The sequence below is a fragment of the Pelodiscus sinensis genome, chromosome 15 (assembly GCF_049634645.1).
Source record: "Pelodiscus sinensis isolate JC-2024 chromosome 15, ASM4963464v1, whole genome shotgun sequence".
Classification (NCBI taxonomy): domain Eukaryota; kingdom Metazoa; phylum Chordata; order Testudines; family Trionychidae; genus Pelodiscus; species Pelodiscus sinensis.
The window spans coordinates 31,646,883-31,666,230 of NC_134725.1; the positions used below are offsets into that span (position 1 = coordinate 31,646,883).

The 19,348-nt window shown below is 41.3% G+C and overlaps 1 protein-coding gene across 12 annotated transcripts in view; it reads left to right on the forward strand.

Annotated features, from left to right (window-relative positions):
- PITPNM2 (phosphatidylinositol transfer protein membrane associated 2) overlaps nucleotides 1–19,348 on the forward strand; it is a 263,306-nt gene that overhangs the window by 2,976 nt on the left and 240,982 nt on the right. The window contains exon 1 of one of the 12 annotated variants that reach the window (XM_006113724.4): nucleotides 12,657–15,854. The exons of 10 other annotated variants lie outside the window; for them this stretch is intronic. The gene's annotated coding sequence lies outside the window, so the exon portion shown is untranslated. Of the gene's footprint in view, nucleotides 1–12,656; nucleotides 15,855–16,893; nucleotides 19,248–19,348 lie in introns of those variants that run through there. One more of the 12 variants, XM_006113725.4, reaches the window with a different exon arrangement.

Here is a 19,348-nt window from a genome sequence, read left to right on the forward strand (position 1 = left end):
CTTTCACAGATCTCGTGCCTGAAGTATTCAATAGATATGTATGGCTAGTTATTTTAATGGTTGAACAGTTCACCGGCTTGTCCTTGAGTTGCTGGGTATCTGAGAAACCTCAGAATGAAATACGAAGTGAATAGCTGAGCATTACAGAAGAATGACTGCAGACCAGTCCCCTCTTGCTATTCTACAATACTGTTGATATGTTCTGATCATGATAGCATCTCAAAGATCTCACTGGCACTTTACTATGCTGCAGCTTTCTGGCTCAGGAGTGTGAAAAAACACACCACACTCCCAGTGCAGCAAGTTACAGTGCTTAAAGTGTCAATGTAAACTGGGCTACAGTGCTTTCGGAGCTGCGCTCACAATGCAATTAGCTATTCCCCTTGCGAAGGTGGTTTACTTAGATCGCTGTGAGAGGTCTCTCTGAGTGCTCCTGCTGTGACCATGCTGCTGTGCTAAAGTGCTGATGTGACTAAGCTTTATAAAGTTTTAAGTGTAGACAAAGCCAGAAAAAGCGATGTAAGCTAATGATTGAGACTTTGGGTTTAAAAATCTGGCTTGAAATGTGTCTTACATTCGATAGAGCACAGTCTTAAGATGTGAATATGCATTCATTTTATTTTAGTTTCTATAGCTAACTTTTAATGAAAGTACAATTGATACCACCTTAATGAAAGTATTCTAGGACATCTGCATGACTAAAATGTTAAATTTCCTTACTATTTCCTTTGTGGCCATTAGATGCTTTTTGTGGCATTTTAAACAGCATATGGTAGCAGCTGTTCATCTTTTTAATATAGCTTTTTTGCATCTGTGTTCAAGAAACAAGAATTATGTAAATAAACATCTACCTGGTATAATTAATTTTTTTAAGTAACTTGGAACATAAAAACTGGATAAATTATGTTGAGGTGTGTGTTTGAGAAAATGTTGCCTAATTTAGGACCTGATCCAAAGCCAGTTGACATTAGTGGGAGCCTTTTTGTTGATTTCATTAGGCTTTGAGCTAGTTGTTGGAATCCAGTTGAATAAAACATTTTATGCATGTGCCTACCTATGTCTCACTTAATCCATTGGAAATTAAGCACATACTAAATTGTTTTGCTGAGTAGGGGTGGATTGTTCAGTCTTAATACACTTTGATTCTAAATCTCTTATTTACAGTAATTTTTGCACTGGAGTAATTCTAATGACTTTGAGTTACTGAGAGCTGAATGAAGACTTCTGAATGATTTTTGGATTATAGTTAATTTAATGGGCATCTTTCACCAAAACAATAATTTCTGATATAATATCTGCGTTATTTTGGATTTTCTTTGGACAGCTTGAATGTCTTCAAGTGTTGTGCATTGAACAGCTCAAACGTTTATTGTGATTTGCCATCTGGTATGTGGGAGTTATATGCGATTGCTAATTTTAGTTAACAACAACCAATTTAGAAAGACTGTGTTTTAACCTCTTGAGAAATGCTAAAAAATTGCAAGTGACTGGGGGATGTTTTTGTATTTAAAAATGTTGTTGATTTGTCTTTTTAATGTGAAATCTGTATTGTTTCTGAGAGTTTCTCTCTCAAATAGAATCACATATTCCATATACAGGCAGTCCCCAGGTTACATACAAGATAGGGACTGTAGGTTTGTTCTTAAGTTGAATTTGTATGTAAGTCGGAACTGGTACATATTGTAGGGGAAACTCTAGCCAAACATTTCTCCAGAGCTCAGTTTTATTCTCCCACACCTCACTTCCCTCAGTCCTTTATTCTCAAACTGAGGTGTCTGCTGAAAAAAGCCGCTCCGCGTCTCCCTGGTCTGCTGGGGGGGGGGTCGCTAGCTTCGCGTCTCCCTGGTCTGCTGGGGGGAAGCAGCTAGTGCGAGGTTGCCTCACCCCGTTTGTAAGTAGGGATCCGATGTAAGTCGGATCCATGTAACCCGGGGACTGCCTGTAGTCTCATTTTTTAAAAAGGCCCACTGAACTGGTCCCAGAGAGATATTTGGTGCAATTTACAGACTCTAGTAAAAAAAAAAAAAAATCTGCCTTATTTATAGTTATATTGACATAATCTTATAGCTACTTAGCAGTTTGTTAACATGTATGTGACACTTAAGCAGTATGGGAGGACCTGATTCAAGAGATGCTCTTTATAGTACAGTGTGGTAGCTGGGTTTTTTTTTTCGGAATCTAGCATGACTATTACTGTGAATTTGTGAGAATGCAATGATTTGTTCTAGGACCAGTACAATCCAGAGGGAGATATTTCTTAACCTCTCATTTTTCTTTTTAACCTCCCCCTCCTTTGCAGAAGTATCTTCAGCTTGTGGAGAGGTATTAGTTCTTCGTTTTAAGTTTTCTATCCAAAATGCATAGTTCTTATTTGAAAAAGACCCAGGTCTTAGCATGGATGATTCTGGCCTAAGCTATGCATTTTCTCTAATTTCTCTTATGACTAAAAATAATTTTCCTCTTCTAAATTTGAAAGCTGTAGAGGAGTTCAATCATTGTTTCTAATTAAAAAACAAAAATTAGTAAAAGTGTTTTTCCATCCCAGATTTTAGCTTTTGTAAACAAGTATTTTGAAAATCCCAACATGAATAGAAATATAGTCATAAAACTGGGCAGGGAGCTGGAGTGAATAAAATAAAATAAAATTTGCATTTGTTTATAACTTCCCAGGCAGTGTTGGGAATTCAAGTGCAACAACATTGCATGAGGGCAGGAGAATCTGAAATTGTATCTGACGAGTCTAGGTTCAGTGTCTAAGTCAGTGGTCCCCAACCTTTTGGGGCTGCCGGGCGCCTGGGGTAGGGCTGCTCACGTGCCGCATGTCCGGGGGCAGGGCCGCTCATGGGGTGGGGCCATGCATGCGCCGTGCGCCTGTGGGCAGCACCGGCATGTGCTGTGACCCCAGGCAGGGGCTGCCCGGGCCCGGTACCGGCATGTGCCGCGCTGTGCCGCCGGGGTTGGCACTGGCACATGCTGTGACCCCGGGGCAGGGGCTGCCCATGCGCCTGGGGCGGGCACCGGCATGTGTCACATGCTCGGGGGTGGGGCCAGCCCAGATAGTTCCGTGAGCGCACATAAATGGCCTGGTGGACGGCATGGTGCCCACGGGCACTGCATTGGGGACCACTGGTCTAAGTTAAGTATGGTGCTAGTTGTATACAAACAACATAAACAGCAAACAGTAATTTTTCTTAAAATTATTTCAATTTTAATAATGTAAGTGGGATTTTCAATACATTCAGCATCAGCCTTGCTTTGCTCCTTTGAAAGTCAATAGGAGTTTTACCCAATAGTCAGTGCAGAGGACTCCTGAAATGTCTACTTATCAGTAACATGGGCACTGGGGTTAATATGTGCATCTATCTGAATAGTGGCTCTTCAGTGAGTTACACTGAGAGAACTGGTAAATAGTGTGAAAATACACTGGGTCTTATCGTGAATGATTTTGGCTTCCGGTGGCCAGAAGTAAAACCTTTCCATTCTGCAGGGCACAAAGAGCTACAGAATTAAATGGTTTGGAATCCTTGTGATCTGCACAATGACAGATTTCACCCAGAGAGGAAGATGGAAGAAGTGGGGGAGCGGAGGAGGGAGAGGGAAAGAGTCAGGTATCCTGGGTAGTTTTGGAAGAGTTACAGAAATTCCATTTGGCCTTGTACAGTATTTAGATAGCTGTGCTCAGTGTCTTGAGAGTACTAACAGGAGGAGACTTTATAACTGTTATGTCCACAGGGAAGGAACAGCACTTAGGCAGCTTGGAGAGAGACCTTGAATAATATAAGCAATGACTCATTGCTATCTCTCCCCCCCCCCCCCACTGAGTGACTTAGCAGTTTAGCTCCATAATTGAGATCATCTACATCAGATTCCTGCTCAAAGTGAATTTTTATAGCCAATTTATAAGCCTAGTGACCGTAGAAGAAAAGGACAGAGAATTGGTTAATGTCCTAAATGGTGTGCCATAGCAATCTAGAAAGGCGTATCCCAGCATTCTTGTACATCAGGAGAGGTTATAAAAGATAATAAAGAGTTAATGGTTTAAAGTTTTTAATTTTGTCATAGTGAGTGCAATTAATTTCATGGATAGGAAAGCTGAGTATAATTTGTTTGGATTACTGCTGCTTACATAACTAATCCTTAGCTACTAGTTCAAGCATATTATCTGATTTAACCCATACTACTATGTCCTTGCAAGGCATCTTTTCCAACAGTGCAATGCCCTGCTTAGAAAGTGGACATATGTAACAGTACAACCATATGGAAGACCTTGGCACACCTAAGCACTTCACTGTAGAGAACCACTAGAAGGGCCTCATTATCCTAAGATGTATGGGAAGAGTCAGGTCCTTGCAAGATTTTGGAGGTATCATGAGGATTTAATTCTATTAAGTGCTTTAAAAGGATATGGGAGGATTGTAGTCTTTATAGTACAGCTCTGGGTAACTTCTGTTAAGCTTACCCAATGTGGCTTGAATTAGTTAGTCACCAGGAACCTGATTTAGGGCTGGTTCAATGAGTCACAATCTTGACTGCTGTTTTGGAGTTGAAGTCAGTGGGTTAATTTACTTCTTGGGAAAGCTGGCAGGACTGTCGCCATCTCAGAAGTAAAGAATAGCGTGCCTGCCCTTCTATGTGAGTTTATGCTTAGGGGCTACATCTGCTTACAAAAAATTACTGTAAGTTTGGACTTTAATAAATTGTATTTTTATTTTTTCTTCTAAATGGGAATTTCTGTTGCATTATTTTAAATTCAGTAGTTCTAGGTAATTTAAGAAGCCCCTTTTTAGGAAAAGGAAGCATGTTGAATGACTGCTCTGTCCCAGCTCATGCTGAGTCCAGCAGCCCCTGTTCGTGGTAACCCGCCCTGTCTGGCTCCCCGCTCTCCCTGCACACTGACTCCCCCCACATTGGCACCCCCCATCTCTGGCTCCTGTTCCCTCCTATAGAGGCAGCAACTGTTGAGCATTTCTGGCAGATCGCGCATTTGGGCCTCAATCCTGTGCATTTTGTTGTCCCATATGAACAGCACAACAGGCACTATGCTTGTGGGTTGTTTCAGAGAAGTATGTATGTGTTAAATGCCACATTTACAATGATGTTAAGACTGTATTTGAATCTACTGCTGTTTTTCTCCTTCTTAGACTTTGAAATAGTGCAGCAAATTTAGCTATCACAGAGAAAGTAAACTCTTGTGTAGTTTTTAATTGCATCCATTATAAAGTAATACTTAAAAAAATGGTACCCACATAAGCATTTAGCATGGCTATGATATGCTCTAGCTATTTTGTGAAGCTAGAATGACACTTAAAGCGCACCATCTCTTCTGTAAACTCCCCTAAATAGGCTTTTCAATGACAGAATTTATTTAACACACAACAACTGCCAGGTAGAAATACATATTAGAACAAATCTAATTGAAGCATTAACCTTTCCACTGCAGCTCTTATGTAGCAAGCCTCTGTTCTAGCTTCACGTATATTTTGTCATTTTGTTTGTTTACAGGGTGAGTTTTTAACTCTGCATACTTTGCTAGCTTGGTTTGACAGGCTCCTTGGCCAGAGACTGATATAATGATATTATTTGAACCAGGGAACTGGCAATGCATCATTACTGCTTGGAGAAGAAAAAGCTGCATTAAATTAGGGGGGCTGATCTTTAACCGTGCTGTAAGGAAAACTGCTCAATATGTTTTGAACATTGCTTCCCATTCTGAGGTAAGTGCCATACTCAATGGACTTCACCACAGAGATTCATTAATTCTGTTACATGCTTCTCCTTCCCCTTGACCCTATGGAAGCTTCTTCTGTAGGCATGTCAAAGGGTTTGAGCTCCATGACTGGTGAGGGCATATCCCTCTTCCTCCATCCCCATGGAGATTCTCTTGCATAAAATAACATTAATACCACCAGCATCATCTTACGCAGCATGATATGATATGCTCTGGAGGGGAGTTTCTGGCAGCTGTCACGGGAGAGTCCATGGGAATAGAAGCATTGGGCTCTGTGTTCAGCATAGATGTCTGGATGCCTGGACGTTTATGGAGGGGGAACCCTGTCTCTCCATAGTGAACAGTCACAGGAGGAGATTTCTTCAAGGTAAAGTTTCCCGTGGAATCAGCTTCCTTGTGCTGCTTTCTCTGCATTAGAGGATGATATGGCCCATTGTTAGGAGCAGTAGTTTATTTCAAAAGACGATCATGCCAGAACTTGTGCTTACCTCTCTTGCAGTCAAGGCATTCCTTTCCGCAAGCATTCCAAGTCCTTCCCTCAGTTACAAACATGTAACCCTATTGATTTCGGTAGAGCTGCTGACATGTAACTCTGAGAGCAGAATGTGCCCTATGTAAGGCACTGGAGTTGTTCTGTGTTGCGGGTTCTTTTTCAGAGAAAAGCTATGGAGAGTTTCTGATTTTCAAAATGGGGTTACAAATCCTAACACATGCTTTACAGGAATAATATTAAAATTGCAAGAGTCAATGGTTTTTTATAGTGAGCAATGTGGCTGTATGAAAAAAAGAAAAAGAAAAAAAAAAGCATGTTTCTACCAGTACCTGCTTGTCTTTGAGCCATACCTGATTGCATTAGTGACAATACTCTTTTTTGACTCCTTGCTAGCACCGTAGAGCTGAAAGGTCAGGATTCTTTTTTATCTTATGCATTATCAATAACGTTTTCATGTAAGTGGTGTTAGCAGTTTTTTTACTGCTGATGATCTGAGGTGGATCTTGGCTTTTAGATCTCAAGTTGAGTGTGCAGCAGCAGCAATTAGAAAATACTTCTCCTGGGTTGTAAACTGACCTAGCTGGAGTCAACCAGAGAATAATCTTGAAACCCCATCGTGTCAGTTTTATAGCTGCTTTTCAGAGAACAGCATTTTAGTATTTCTACTAAGTACTTGAAAGAGGTCTTGTAGTAGATTTATAATTAACATTTTGTGCATAACTTGGTTATACTGTTATGAAATCCTTCATGAAACCTACCATAAATGATTTAAACTCTTTAAAACTTTGTGTCAAAAGGAGCCATGACCTAGGTCTGTTCATTTATTTCTCAATGTACTGTAATCAGGTTCTTATTCTACACCCTTTACTGTAGTATCTGTAAGGCAGATGTTAACGTTGCACATAAGACTACTGAAAGTTGTACAGTAGAATCACATACCTGAATAACAGACTGAAGTTAAACCACAAACTTGGGATAGAAAGGGGATGTGTGAGATGCTTTTTTTCCAGAATCAAGTCGCTGAATTGGCAACCTGTTATTCAGCCATCGCATGTTAATCTGACTGGCTATGAGTGGAGTAAATATTTAAAGCTTTTTTAGCAAAGATTTAAGTAGCAAAACATTCAGCTTTTTATATGATTAAAACTCTGATGCAAATCCTACCAAAGCTGTTTGTTTTCAGGGATAATTCCAATTTAAAGCCAGCTTCCTAAGGTCTGATATTGTTCCTACTTTAGTCACTTTTGGTGACTGAAGGCTAGCTGGACTGACTCCTAAATTGTTGCTATCTGCTACTACTATATCTGGGAGAGGGAAGAAATGTAGCTGAGATCACTGCTAACCCTGCCTGAAAAACACAAGTTCAACATCTCTTGCGTGTCTAATACAGGATCTAAGGCTGTGGTCACCAACCAGTCAATCGCAATTGACTGCGGGTACAGCCAGTCAATTGCGAGGCAGTGTTCCCAGACCCCTTGTTGTTCCCTCCACCCCCAACAAGGAGCCCACATTGGCAGTACAGCCTCCCGTAAAAGTGGAGCTAGCTCCGGCTTCCTGTGGCATGAGGGGGAGGTCCTGCGGCTCTGTGACAGAGCCAGCCTCTCAGGAAGAGTGCATGCTATTGTGGGGAGGGGAGGAGCAGCGCATATTCCTGAAAAGCATGCTTCCTGAGATCTGGCGCACAGACTCAGAACGTCTTCTCCCCCGCCTCTTCCCCCCACACGCTGCAGGAAGGAAGGCAGATAGCACAGGGAAGGAAGGAAGAAGAAAGCGCGCGCTCTTCCCCTGCTCACAACAGCACATGTGCTTTCTTGTCTTCACTTCCTTCCCTGTGCTCGCCAGGAGGCAGTTTAAGATGGCGGCGCAGAACCCGGAGCAGCTGGATTTCTTTAAAAAGCCACATGTATGCTTCTTCCAATGCTGCCTGCAGATCCTGCCCCAGAGATCCTCGTTCCTGGAGACCCCTGGTACCAGCTGAACTGCTCCTACTCCCCCTGGCCAGACCTTCACCAGTGCCTTGGCCCCTCCCCCGGCCAAACCCCACCAGCACCCCGCTCCTGCCCCCTCTCTTCTGGCCAGACGCCTACCCCCAACTTGCTCCTGTACCCTACTTTCCACTCAGATTCTGCACTTCCATCCCTATCCCACTCACTGGCAGACCTGTCCCATGCATTGGATCCCTCATTTTTGGCTCCACCTCAGAGCGTAGAGGGTCCCCACACATTCCACTAACTTTGGAACCCCAGAAGTGTTAATCTGGCTTGAGGCCTTGATCCTCAGTCCTACCTACCTTACCCTCCCCCCATGGGGCTGGAGTACCTGGGGAGTGAGGTGTTTCAATTGGGGCCACATTAGTGAGGCTTGGGGAGTTTTGGAAGGGTCGTTTTTTGCATCTCACTTGTGTGGTCCCCGACTGATTTTTCTGTGAGTCAGTGATTCTGACCCAAAACAGGTTCTCGATCCCTCCCATAATAAAGACAATGCTGACACTGGAAATAATATTTTATTTTAAATGAAGCCTGGCCAACAAGCCCCCAATTGGAGCCAAGCCCCCATCTGGCCGCTGAATCATAACACTCCTGTACCCTACATAGAGGCCAGCCCTGAGCCCCTCATACATCTGAACCCTCTGCCCTGAGCTCCTCACATCCCCTAACTCCTGCCCCCTTACATCCCCAGTCTTCCACCACAACTCTCCTGCACCATCCGCATACTGCAAACTTGTGTCTCGAGCCCATCATACACCCAACCCCCAATGCCCTGAGCCCCTCATTTCCCCAACCCAAATTCCTGCACTCTCACATCCACATTGCAGCATGCTCAGAACCCCAACCCTCCACCTGATCCCAACACTTTCCAGCCTGGAGCTCCCTCCCCAAGCCAGCATCTCCTCCTGCACCCAAATTCCCTCCCAGAGCTTGCACCTCTTACCCTTCCCACACCCAAATCCCTCATTCCCACCCCAGAGCCCGCACCTCCTGTCTCAACCCAGTAAGAGTAAATAAGGGCTTGGGACAGCAAATGATGGAGATGAGGGGAATGGTGAGGGCAGGGCCTCAAGGAAAGAGTGAGGTCTTGGGGAAGGGATGGGGTAGATCTTGGCTTGCCCTGAGATTTAAAAAGTGATCTTAGGTGCAAAAAGATTGGAGACCACTGGTCTAAGGAAATATAGGGGCAACGAGGGAAAGGAAATCCGAAGCATTGTACAATATGCTGGAAAGCTGACTTCCCTCAGTCATAGCAAATAGAAAGTTATTGTGTCTCAGGACAGTAGCCTTTATTTTACTTTTAGGTTTTAATTTTTGATTTCTCTGTGCTCCCATCCCCCAACTGCAAAATGAGAGCAAATGCTTCCTTTCTGTGTCTTTAAAAATATCTTGATGATGCATGAGATAAAAAGGTCATCTGATAAGTGGGTCCTACCCACAAAAGATCATCACACTGTATAAGGTGGTTACCTCTCTGAGACTTTTTGTCTGTCTTGTTTGTTTAGATTGTGAGCTCTTATGTGTCTCAGGTGTTTGTACAAAGAGACTTACATTTCAGGGGGTGCCTTTAGATGAGATGCTATTGATATACAAATAGCAACATTGGGGCCCAGTTTTCTTGAGCTGCCTACAAGCTCTTGCAGCTTGAAAAAAACCTTTTTATAAAATATTTCTTAATGTGTAAAATAATGAAAGTGAGCAAGTTGTGCCAAACTTAGATGACATGTTTTCATTTCACTCAGTTGTCAAAAAGATGAAACAATTTGCCTCATTAAAAATGAGACATTGTTGCTAAGAGGGCACATTAATTCATTCTGGTAGTTGGACACCCTTTTTCAGTGAAGTAAATAAGTAAATTATTATTTCAGCTAAAATTGGGATGAAATTTGTAAATGTTCAATTTTTTTAATATTTAGGATTAAGAATTGCAGCAGGGATGGACTCGTGTGGTGCTGTAGCTGGACCTAAGTGTGCAAGAATCCACTAAAAAATAATATGTACAGTATTTTGAAAGCCTTTTTTAAAATGCAGACTAGCCAGATGGTCAAAAGAACCGATCAGTGAGGCAATATGTAAATATTTTCGATCATTACCATGGCACTTCTGTGTTGACACTGAAATGTGAAGTGCTATTCCATGGAGCTCATGAGTGATCAGCAGATGAGCTCTGATAAAACAGGGAATAAAGGTGAAAGCCTGATTCTTATTGTGGAGTGTGGGTTTCATCTCTATGGGAGTATAAAATCCATTTGTAGAATATGATGGAAAAGCCTTCTTCATCTTAGCATGTTATTTAAAGCCAGGCAGTTTTTATTTCCTCTTTGTCATGTCTTGATCAAATGTGGTTATGGGGGTTTTCTTTTTTTTAGAGTTCTCATTTCAGCTGAAATATTGTGCAGTAGTTACCACTTCTGCTTTAATTGCCACAGATGTATAGAAACAAGCAGGGGCTGGAGCTGTCGAGGAGTTCATTGTTTTAAACATATACAGCTAGAGAGAGTGGTCATAAAATAGCTAAAAAATCAGCAGATTAAAATAAATTTTAAATAAATAAAAAGCCTCCTTGCAAAGAAACTGCATATAGCAGCTAGAGCAGGTCTTTTAGAAATGTATACTAGGGGTGATAACGTTTTCATGCATAAAACATAAGGTTCCCTCAATAAGAATACTGAGCCCTCATCCAGCAGAAAGCAGCTTCCTGAATTGCTTAGCCCATGTAAACCCTTTAAGAATTTGAGTCTGCAACCTCTATTGAGGATGCTCCCTCTTGAGAGGATTTTTTCCACCCTTTTGTGATAGTTCCTAAACTAGCGTTAGACAGACAGCTGTGGTAGATCCTGTCTAGGGCCTAAGACTCTTAACTAATCTTCTTACCAGGCCTGTGTGGAGCAGTTGCTATTGTTCTTAGTTGCATGGCTTCTGCGGCAAAGGCCATTGTTTATTTTGGAAGTTGGGGTTCTGAACAGACTGACTGGCTGCAGTATACAGCAGGCTCTCATAATATTAAATACAAATTCTTCCTGCTGTAATTTATTTATTTATTCCAGTATTTAACCACCCTGAAGTTAGAAAAAACTTCCAAACTGTCAGGGTGGTTAAAAACTGGAACAAATTGCTTAGGAGGGTTGTGGAATCTTCATCACTGGAGATATTTAAGAGCAGGTTAGACAGACATTTGTCAGGGACGGTCTAGATGAATGTTTCTCAACCAGTGGTACGAGTACCCTTCGGGGTACTTGAGAGAAGTCTGGGGGGTACTCAACACAAAACAAAAATTAAGTTTTTTCCAAATTTCAGTTAAGTTTTACAGCGTTTTATTATTTTTGTACTTTTTTATACCCAAAAATGTTATTGCTCGTCCAGCTACGATTAAGTTGTTTAAACAAATGTGTTGCAATGGTAGAAAAAAATTGTGTCTGAAAACTGTGGGTACTTGGGGTACTTATAATTTTTTTTTTGAAAAAGGGGTACTTTATTAAAAAAAGGTTGAGAAACACAGGTCTAGATGGTTCTTGGTCCTGTGGTGAGGGCAAGGGTCTGGACTCGATGGCCTCTTGAGGTCCCTTCCAGTTCTGTGATTCTATGATAATGAGATCACCAGGCCTGAGGGGGAAGGTGGTTCTGATCCCTGATCTGACAAACTCCATCACTGACCTTGGGCCCATTGCTAATTTTTTGGCCTCCATTTTCCCCTCAGCAAAATAGGATAACCATGTGCCTACCTTGCCTGGGTACTGAACTGGTGGTTACTGTTTGCAAGGAGCTTTGAAAATGAAAATGCCACATGCATGTTGAGCATCATTGCAGGCATTGTACAGCCCAAAGAACTGTCCTTGGGTGACATCTCTGGCTGTCCTGGAGCTTAGCCAACGAGAGAGCTCATCCCACACAGCTGCTTCCTTCCCCAAACAAAGTGATGGGGAAAACCCATGTGAAGATATTAGGGTGAAGATCTCTGCCTGGGTGAGGAGGAAGCCTGAATAATTAAACCTCCTCCTAATTGGGTAAACAGATTTATCATGGGGAGCACACTCTCTGAGGGCAATACACAGGGTGTTACTTCATCCCCAGGTATGCCGTAACTCACTTGGGCTCCATAGCTGTAGTTGGGTGAAGAGGTCCAGCATATGGGTATATCTACACTTGCACCCCCTTTCAAGAGAGGGATGCAAATGTAGACATTCAAAATTGCAAATGAGGTTGGGATTTAAATATCCTGCGCTTCATTTGAATATTTGCATTATGGCGCTATTTCAAAGTAGCGCTATTTTGAAAAAAGAAACGCTGTGTAGATGCTGTTATTTCGAAAGAAAACCCTTCTTTCGAAATAACTGGTAAACCTCAAAGGAGGAATAAGAGTTATTTCTGAAGAAGAGTTTTCTTTCAAAATAACTGTATCTACACAGTGTTTCTTTTTTTGAAACAGCGCTATTTTGAAATAGCGCCATGAGGCAAATATAGAATATTTAAATCCCGGCTTCATTTGCAATTTTGAATGTCTACATTTGCATCCCTCTCTAGAAAGAGGGTGCAAGTATAGACATACTGTGTGGGATTGCCTTGCAGAGAAGTGAGGCACTTGACTAGGTTTACTCTTCCTCCCTTCCCCGATCTGTTTTATCATTCTACATCCCATCCCTGTTTCACTTTTAGGCCTTGAGCAATTTCACATCCTTTCCTTTGGATGGATCAGCCTTGAGTCTCCCAGACCTGGTATTTTCCTCAAGCCTGGAAATATGTGCTCCTGGTTCAGGCCCTTTGTGTGTGAAACCAGAAGCATCTCTCTGTTCCTTAAAGAGTGGAACTGTAGCAGCATGGTAAAGAATCCAGATGCAACTGACATTGGGGAGAGAAGAGCTGAGACCATCCCTTTGTGTTCACTTCATATTATTTATTTGTAAATTGCCAGATTTAGCTTTCTTATTATAAACTGCACCTGTTCCCCAGCATGTTCTGTTGCCTGTCTTGTCTGAATCCTGGGTGCTTTTTGGTTGGGGATTTAATTATTCCTTTTTTAAACAAAAAGCCAAAGTGCTGACAGCAGCTTTAACTAATTACAGGCAGGTATGGCACCAATAGGCAGCAGTGAAAGTAACTTTAAAATTTCTGACACACTGTCCTATCACAAAGTTGGGTGCCTGCCAGCTTTTAAATAGCTCCCTACTGGCTTTTGCTGGAGCTCAGCCAGCTGTTGCCAGAGCTGCGCACCAGGGTGCACCTGTTTATTTTTACCTCTGCCATTAGGACCTGTTAAAAGTCTGATAAGACAGGGGAAAACCCTTTCACTTCAGGCTAGGCCGCTATTGTGAATGGCCAATCATATGTCACTTTCAAATTATGTATGTACAATATTAGGCAGCAGCTGATCTCTGGGAGGATCTAACATTATTACTATAGATTGTACAAAATCATTAGGCTAGGATATAACAATTGCACTGGTTGGAACTATTTCAGTGCTTCGTTACTCATGGAAAATTGCACTGTGTCCACTTGTACAGCTATGCAGAAACAGAAGAAGGATCTTCCACTCTCCCTATTCCTTTCTCAGAGCAGTGCATCAGTGCTCTTTTTTTGATCCACCTGGTTATCACAGGTTAGATCCCTGCCTAAAGCTGCTGACTGATTATAGCAGGTGTGGTTTGTTAGTTCTGTTGGGTTAAAAGGAACGTAAAAATGACCTTGAAGACACAAGTATCAGTAGGGTAGCCGTGTTAGTCTGGATCTGCAACAGGACTCCTTGTTGCTCTTTTAGGCACAGGGAAATAGGATCTGGAACACTGAGTCTTCTGCATTGAAACCCTAGGAATAGCTAAGCATAGGGTCAAGGATGTATTGTGGTTTGTTTCAACTAATGATAAAGCCAAATGCCAGGTGGGGACCAACCTGGGAATTCAGTGTAGTGTTTTGCATAGGGCACCAGAATGGGAATTTTGGTTATGCTGGTTATGTTCCAGGCTCTTTGGGAGTCTTTGGTTAAGTTCCAGGCTGTGCCACTTATCTGCTGCCTGACAATGGCAAGTCACTTCCTCTCTCCATTCTGTTTCCCCTCCTACCCTTTGTCTTCTCTGTTTAGGTTATCAGCTTCTTGAAGCAGGAGCTGTGTCTCTTGCTGTGTGTCCGTACTAAGGTTGTAATAGTGTAGTTGATTAACCGATAAGCAAAAGTGTATAGGTTATTGCTATAGACTACACGCGTTTCTCTCCTTGCCCCTTGCCAGTACATTTTTTAGCAGGCTGGCCAGCAGCCCAGCTCTGTTCTGGCTTGCAGCAGGCCTGGGAGCTCAGCCCTCACCCATATAAGAGCTGCTGCCACTCCAAGGCAGCAGTGTTGGGCAACAGGCATCTAGTACCCAATGAGAGCTGATTTTTAAACTGCCCCCCTTGCAGACCAGCTCCCGCCTGGCACCAGTGGCACGGGGCTCCTTGGGATTGGGGTCGGAGCGCGCTGGCTGCCAGCCCTGCTCCTGGGAGCTACAGAATAGTCAACTAATTGATACGAATTCATAAGGTTACTAGACTATTCAATTAACCGATATTTAACATCCCAAGTCTGTACTTTGTGGAGCCCTGATATTGGCTTGGGACTGTAAGTGCTACCATAACCCAAATAAATATTTGGCCCATGGCCACTTCAGTGACTCTCAAGCAGGTGTATGAAGAGGTCTTCTAGGGGGTACATTAACTCATCTAGATATTGGTCTAGTTTTACAACAGGCTTCATAAAAAACACTAGCAAAGTTGGTACAAACTGAAATTTGATGCAGACACTGACTTGCTTATACTACTGTGTATACTATAGACTGAAATGTAAGTACAGTGTTTATATTTCAATCAATGTATTTTATAATTATCTAGTAAAAACAAGAAAGTTAGCAAGTTTTCAGTAATAGTGTGCTGTGCCTCTCTCATATTTTTTTGGCTAATTTTTTTTAAGTGAGGTGAAACTTTGGGGCATGCAAGACAAATCTGACATCTGAAAGGGATACAGTAGTCTGGAAAGCTTGAGGACCTCAACTATACCCTGTTGTATTTGTTCTGTTTAGGGTGAGAATGCCACCCATTCCCCAGTAAAAAATACTTGTGTGTGACATTTATGTTATCTCTGAGGGGGAACAACTAAGAGCTGAAGCACAACGTATCAGTTAAGTAGACTGGCCTTCAGAAGCCAGCCAAAAGAATGTTATAATTAGTCTGCTTCCATGGCAAGATAAATGCCAATTCTATTAGTGTAGTGCAGAGTTTTCAACATTTTTGCTAAAAATGAGCAACTCACCACCTGCTGGGTGGCACCTCATTTTAACTGCAAAATATATTTACATATGAATCTGTCTACTTATAGCTATTGCTGCTTTGATCGGCTTTTTTGCAGTTACATGATGCTTTTGAATTTAGTGTGTGTGTGTCTGTCTGTCTGTCTTAAGAGATTCTGAGGAACTTCCACTCCCATGGAAGTCTGAGAAAATTGGGATTGATTAGTACCATTCAGAATCAGGCTCCTTATTGGTGGTCAGTAAATATGCTATCATGCATTAAAATTTCCTTCTTTTTGTCACGTGAGCTACCTTGGTCCAAGCGTGCCTCTGGTGCAACTCCACTAAAGGCTTCAGGATTGCAGAAAGAAAAAATTTAGAGCCAATATTATCATGGTATGTCTTTATAATGAAAATATGGTGAATAAAAGTCAATTTATTATTATATTAAGTTACAACATTTTCTTATTGAAGGATTAGGATTTTTTTAAAATTTTAAATTAAATACTGTTTATCTTTTTAAAAATAAGCCTATTTAAAATAAAAAATGAAATTATGACACCCTATGTAAAGGCCTAAAAGTCATATAATAAACTAATTAATTCATTTTTTTCCAAAATTTAAATAAAGGGGCTGCTTTTAAAATTATATACAAGATAAGGTGGAAAAATCTTAACTTTTGAGGTAAATTCAAGCTATGTCACAACGTTTTGTACTGTGTTAAATAAGTATCTTTGTTATTTTCAGTCTTTATGATGGAGGGAATTCTGGTATTTACAGTTTTGCAGTATAAATACTGTGTTTTTGTTATGCAAAAAAGTTTTTACCTTAAAGTCTTTTGGTTTCATTATAATTGACAGATTCAGAGAGAATATCTTCTTGATTTGAACTAGTTAATTTAAAGAACTGTTAGGGAGTTTAAAAAGCAGGAATGCTCATTTTCCTCATCCAATCTATGAATAAAAAAACTAGGATGGAGAGAATGAAGTCTACTAATTCTAAAAATATGAAGGATATGGTACCAGATTTTCAATGGTACTTAAGCAGTTAGGCACCTAATACAATTTTCAAAAAATGTCTCCTGTGGGGGTTAGGCACCTAATCTGTTTCGGGAACGTAAAGCTTTTGAAAATCTGACCCATGATGACCAGAAACGAGCTAGTCAGTTCATTAACTTTAGATGATACTTCCTTAGTTTAATAAATACATTAGTTTAAAATGCAAGGCATAATTTGATAAATGTTTTTATGTATGTAGCACATTTAAGGTAGTTTTATTTAACTCATAAAAATAAGTTTTCAATACTGCTTTTGTGTATTTTTAATGTAATTCAAATTTTCATTCTAATGTAAGTGTGAAAGAAATCACAAGTAAAATAATTACCATCTTATCATGTAAATAGAAAATGGTGAATAACACATTTTTAACATGATAAAAATGTATACATTAAGAATCTGAACAAATGTATTTAAGTAAGATATATCCTTAAATAGATGTATGTAGATATAGTGTAAATTTGATTAGCAAAAAAGTACCAGTGTTTGGTTTAAATGCCATATTTGCATTGCAAATCAACATATTTAAATGATCATGACAGCCAAGAAAAACAAACCTTTCTTTTGGACAATATACAAATACAAAACAAAATTAATATTTAAATCAAGGTTTCCTGTTTGCTATTTGAATCACTTTAATTTCAGTCAAGCCTCACCAATGAGGGTAGGAGGTAATTCCTCTTAACTTGTGTCTCTTATCAGATTCTTGCAAGCCTGGAGCTGAAATCTATCAATAGAGATTTTCTTTAGGCACTAGGGTTAGCATTTAGGACTGCCTGACTACTGGTCCTGTTATCTGACTACTCTGCCGTGTTACCAGAGTTGCAGCTCAATTTCTAAGCCAAATTGCATCCATTAATAGTAGTCACATTACTAAAGGTTTTTATATGGGTTAAATAACTTGCTGTCAAACTGCTGTAGCATTTTTATCTGTGCTGGAAGAGCAGAAGTGGTGTTTGGGCTCCATGCGACCGGCTGAGCTGTGAATCGACAGATGATGTTAATAGGCATTTGAGGAAAAAATATATTTTAAGCTGTCTAGCTGTTTGCTCTCTGTGAGGGCTGTGAGACTAATGGGCCTGAAACATTGCTCATGCTTGCTCTTTCTCCAGTGTGACTCTGACCCATGCAAGCATGTTAAATAGTTTGTATGAAAATAAAAGAGCAAACTGCAATTAAAATTTATTTTGATAAGGTTTAAATCACAAGCCTATTAACCTTGGCAGGTCAGCTAAGTAGTGCACAGTGTAGTGATTCCACTTCTGGCTTGTAATCTATGTTCCAGTAATAAAGATGATGTGCCGTGTGGGGTCGGTTCTAGTAGGCGCGTTTTCCAAGGTAGCACTTTTTAAGATAGTTCTACTTTATGCTTGACCTAAGGAGTCTTTGGGAAAAGGGGTGTGTGTATTGGCAACCACATATCTCTGCTGCAAGCATGTATGTTGGGAAAACTCTTGCATTGCCATGAAATGTTTTTTTCCTGCTGTGTAACACAGGGTCTTAGTGTCCAGGACAGGACCTGCTTATAATGACTGGGGGCCAGCCTGGCACAATACTCCAGTGCGGGAAAGAGTAGTGGGTGGATACCTCTCAATCTCAAAGAGACAATATTTCCATTGCTCTCTTGGAGGGTCAGGTGCTGTAAGGTATCTTTAATAGGAGACCAGTTGATAGGGGGCCATCATGGGGCTGCCCTGAATTGGTGCATCACACTCCCTTGAGAAGCCTAAATAACCATCTCATGGCCACACCCACCTCTGAGGATGTGCTCCTGTTGGCTGTGAACCTTCTGGCAAAGACAGATGCCTGGAGTCATTTCTGTATTCCAGCACCTGTCTGGACTGTCTGCTGCTGGGAGCTTTTGACAGGGTCTGTGCTGGCTGCTTCTGGGAGAAAGGGACAAAAGAAGGTGTCCCTAAGCAAAGGTGTGGGTTTGAAAGGCTTTGAAGAGACATAGAGTAAACTTGACATTAGTGTGGGAAGGGGTAAGAAGCCAGTGGAGTGAGGCTTGGAGGGACCGGGGAGGGTTTTGTGTGAGAGACCTGATGTACTGATCAGGCACTCTAAAATGTGCATTAAAAATGATCTGCAGTAGTTAAAAGTAATGCTGAGAGCCAACCAAAGGAATCTCTTTAAAAAGGTAATAGCCACTTGCCATAATTAAACAAACTGCACAAGCTACTTAGGATATAATTGTTCTATTATTTTCTTTGTAGACGTCTCTCCACTCTCTTAGCACAGGCAGCCTGAAGGGCCAGGATTGCCCATATAGTCTGAGGCACAGAGCTAGAAGGGGCTGTGTCTCATAAATTCTCTATCTCTGCCCTAGTACAGGAGGAGAGCTGACATCTACATGGTTTGAGATGCTAAAACTCTCACTTTCCCTGGTAGCGCAACCCTCTCCCCTTACAGTGCTGTTTCTTTTGCAGTAGGTGAGAAAAAGAATCATCTCTCTCTAGTGGTATTGGGCGGTGCTGCTTGTTTTTACTCCTCCCTTGCCTGTGGAAGTGAAGAGCTTCTATAAAGGCATTTCTGTCTCTCTTCCCACTCCTAAAGCGAAGGGTCCTGCCTCATCTCAGGGGAACTGTTTACTAGGTTGCTGCAACGTGAATTTCTTCTTCAGCAACATCTATACTAAATATCTGTTCACTTACATCATTCGGCATCCTGCATGAATTGGTAACCTTGCATGGAGGATTATGATTATCTTATGCGAAGAAAGCACATGATAGTGGTCAGTACAATATTTTTTTTTTCTTATTTTAAATTTCCATGAGTTAGAGATTACAATGACTCATGGCTTGGAATGAGCTGAAATCCCTAAGGTGCTTGTTA